At 39.0% G+C, this 4,346-nt stretch overlaps 1 non-coding gene across 1 annotated transcript; it reads left to right on the top strand.

Moving 5' to 3' along the window:
* Positions 1-921: 921 nt before the first annotated feature.
* On the top strand, positions 922-1,029 carry LOC133833564 (small nucleolar RNA R71). The gene has a single exon (XR_009892938.1). It is a non-coding gene; the product is annotated as a small nucleolar RNA R71 (small nucleolar RNA).
* The last annotated feature ends 3,317 nt before the right edge of the window (positions 1,030-4,346 follow it).

Here is a 4,346-nt window from a genome sequence, read left to right as displayed (position 1 = left end):
TGGCTGCTCAATAACAACTGGCGGACTATGTTCTGACTGCTGATGGTCTTCATTAACCCTTTCTGAATCAGACTGTTCACCCATCTCTTTATTCTGAACCACTGCCTGTGGAGGTCTAGGCTGCTCAGTTTGCTTCCCACTCCTCAGAGTAATATCCTGAACTTGCTCCTTGGGGTTGACTTCAGTATTACTGGGCAGATTTCCCTGGGGTCTATTATTGAGCATATTGGCCAACTGCCCAACTTGTGTCTCAAGGTTTCGAATAGAGGATCTGGTCTCAGTCATAAATTGAGTCTGAGTATTAGTGAGAGTCAACAAGGCAGCTTGCAGTTCATTAGGCCTCTCAGGTTGAGGCATTGATTGTTGAGGCCTAGGCTGTTGTGATGATGAATCTTGATGCATAGGTGGCTGAGGCATGTTATTCTGAAATTGGCCTTGAAACTGAGGTTGTTGGCCTTGATTATTCTTCCACGAAAAATTGGGATGATTTCGCCACCCATGATTGTAAGTATTGGAGAATGGGTTATTGAGTGGCCTTTGAAAATTTCCCACTGCTTGAACTTGAGCATGATCCATTGGGGTGTTATTATTCATACAGATAGGGCACTGATCGACAGAATGAGAACCACCACACATTTCACACCTCACTGCCATCTGAACCGCATTAGCAGATACATTGCTCTGTTGTAACTGCTTTGTCAAAGAGGCTACTTGCGCTGTTAGAGCAGTGATTGCATCCAGCTCATGCACCCCAGCTACCTTTCTGACTCCTGATGATTGTTTGTGGCCATGTCCTCTAGCAGCTCATAAGCACCAGTTGCACTCTTGCTCATAAAAGTGCCACCTGCTGCAGCATCAATAATGGTTTTGGTTGTAGGACATAAACCATTGTAGAAATTCTGTACTAGCATCCACTGTTCAATGCCATGATGAGGACATCTTCTCAGGAGTTCCTTAAACCGTTCCCAAGCTTCATACAGTGAACTCTCCGTCATTCTGGCAAAAGTTATTGATCTCTCCCCTCAATTTAGCAGCTTTGGACGGAGGGAAGAATTTAGACAAAAATTTCTGAGCTAGATCTTGCCAGGTGACAATAGAATTTGGCTGCAGCGAGTTCAGCCAACTTTTGGCTCTGTCCCTCAGAGAAAATGGGAAAAGCCTCAGCTTAATTGCATCGTCACTCACCCCATTATATCTGAAGGTTCCACACAACTCCAGAAAATTGGACAAATGGGTGTGAGGATCTTCAGAAGGTAACCCATTGAATTGCACAGAGGACTGTACCATTTGTAGAATAGTGGGCTTGATTTCAAAGTTGTTGGCCTCTACAGCTGGTGGGCGTATACTATTTTGTACTCCCGTCAGAGTGGGTAGCACATAATCTCTCAGGCTCCTCTCAGCATTGTTCTGAGCCTGACCCCCTTGTACAATTCCAGGAATTAGAACATTCCTGCCATCCCCTTCATTATGTGCCATCTTCACAGATTTCTTGGCCTCCCTCTTGTTCTTTCTGACTTGCTTGCAAGAATTTTCAATCTCAGGATTCAGAGGAACAAGTGTGTCTTTTCCTCTTCTGCCACGCATATACCAAAATTCACCTGAGATAGACAAATTAAGCAACTAAACAGATTAGAAACAAGAGAAATTAAAATCAAATTAGAATAAAAATTAATTAGACTGATATTGATAATTATTTTCAGTCCCCGGCAACGGCGCCAAAAACTTGTTGCGATATTTTTGCTATGCAAGTGCACACAGTCGCAATTCGTAATAAAATGGTAAAACCAAGTATCTTCCTCAAGGACTGATTTATCAATTACCAGTCAATTAATTTCTTGTTCTATTTGATGAATTGAAATTCTTGATTTTTTTGTAAGTTCAGCAAGAGAAACTATAAAGTGCAGAAACAATAATTGAAATTTGAATTGAATAACAACTAATAGAAAAACTTTTAATTTAATCACTGAGAAACAATTAGGATATTCAATCTCATCAGCTATCCTCCCTATTATTCCCTATGCAAAGTGTGAATTCTTCTTCTTTTTACCTAATTCAATTAACAAGTTGATACAGCAGCCTATAATCATACTATGAATTATAAACTCAACCTAGGTGACAATTTCCTATATTTCTATGGTAAATTGAACCACAAAGGTAGCATTAATCTCGACAACTTAATAACAGTTTACACAATTAATTCAGATACTTTCGTTCTAAATTAGAATTATGTCCAATATAACCACAGCAGAATTAAATCTCACTTCTCAGATTTTGACTTAAAAACATACGTATATGACTAAAGATGGCCAATCAATAATCAATCTATAAAAACAGGTTATATGGAATTGAAGAAGATTGAAGAAGAAGAATATTAAAATTGCATTAGTTCATAACAGGGATTCAAGTGATTCAATTAAACATCCTAAACAGAAAATTAGTTCATAGTCATAATGCTAATCACAACAAAAATTAAAGATAACATCAGGAAGAAGAAGAAAAACATGTAGAAAATACTCTAAGCTTGATCCTTCAAACCAGCACTTCTCCCTCGTCCGTACGTATCTGTTTTCTCCTCTATTTCGCCAAAATAAAACCTAGGACTTCAAATTTTAAAGAGGCGGGCCGCGGCTCTACTTACACTATGCCGCGGCCCGTGTCCAATTTCCTGGGCAAAAGGCCCTCTCCATGGCGCGGCCTGCGTCGACGAGTTCTGGGCAAAATGCCCATCTATGCCGCGGCTCTCTCTAGCCATGCCGCGGCCCGAGGATTTCCTTAAAAACAAAGGTTCTGTTTCCCACCTAGCCGCGGCTCCACTTTGCTCATGCCGTGGCTCTTAAGGGATTTCTCAATTCTTCAAGTTTTCATCCCAAAAATTCACCAACACTTCCAAATTATGTTGAGAACCATTCTTTATCGAAATATGATGAAAAACTTGGTTATTTCTTCCTTTTCTTTGGCATTTTCTTCCACGTGCTCAATTCTTCATGATATTCACAAAGACAGACAAACAAAGCATAAATCCGCACTAAATGAAAGAAAAAAGAAATAAAAGACTACCAAAAACAACACCAAAACATGATAAAAACTAGACTCAACAAAGTCAAAGGCTTAGAATGGAGAAAAGTCTAGTATTGGATGAGATAGATTCTCAATGAATTTCTTTCTACATGGTAGAAGGAAATAGAGAGGAAGTCATTAGGAAAATTCATATTGTACTCTTGTTGAGGATGATCCTAAGACTTATAGAGAAGCCATGCAATCAAGAGATAGCACATTTTGGAAAGAAGCCGTCAATGATGAGATGGATTTCATTCTTTCCAACAACACTTGGGAATCGATAGACCTCCCACTGGGGTCTAAGTCAAATGGGTGTAAGTGAGTATTTAGAAGAAAATACCACACTGACGGCACTATTCAATCTTTTAAAGCTAGATTAGTAGCTAAAGGGTTTAGGAAAAAAGAGAGTATTGATTATTTTGATACCTATGCGCCCGTTGCAAGGACAACTTCTATAAGAATTTTGTTTGCTTTGACTTCTATACAAAACTTGTATGTTCATCAAATGGATGTCAAAATGACATTCATTAATGGTGACCTCAATGAGGTGGTCTATATGGAACAACCCGAAGGGTTTGTCCTACCAAGATATGAACATAAAGTATGTAAACTTGTAAAATCCTTTTATGGGTTGAAACAAGCTCCTAAGCAATGGCATGCAAAATTCAATCAAGCCATCATGTATAATGGGTTTAGGCATAACAATTGAGACAAGTGTTTGTATTCCAAAACTTGTAAGGGATATGTGATCCTTGATTGTTTATATGTGGATGGCATGCTTATTCTAAGTGATAGCATGAAAGGGATAGAAGAAACAAAGAGGTTTCTATCATCAACCTTCAAGATGAAAGATCTTGGAGAAGTTGACACCATACTTGGTATCAAAGTGAAGAAACATAGTGGGATTTTGCGTTAGGGCAAGCCCACTATGTTGAGAAAGTATTGAACAAATTTAACCATCTCAAGGTTAAAGTTGCCAATACTCCATTCGATCATAATGTAAAACTAGAAGAGCGGTGGCTCAATTGGAGTACGCTAGTGCTATAGGGAGTATTATGTATGCTGCCCAGTGTACTAGATCTGATATAGCATTTGCAGTAAGTAAACTTAGTAGGTTTACAAGTAATCCAAGCATGGATCACTGGAAGGAAATTGGGAGAGTCCTAGGTTATCTCAAGAAAACCAAAGGACTAAGCCTTCACTACTCCAAATTTCCTTCAATCTTAGAAGGATATACAGATGCAAGTTGGATATCCAATCTTGGGGACAACTTGTCGAGAACTGGTTGG

Source organism: Humulus lupulus, chromosome 4 (genome assembly GCF_963169125.1).
Source record: "Humulus lupulus chromosome 4, drHumLupu1.1, whole genome shotgun sequence".
NCBI classification, from domain to species: domain Eukaryota; kingdom Viridiplantae; phylum Streptophyta; class Magnoliopsida; order Rosales; family Cannabaceae; genus Humulus; species Humulus lupulus.
Note: the sequence above shows the minus strand (reverse complement) of the source record. Positions and strands in the feature narration are given on the sequence as shown.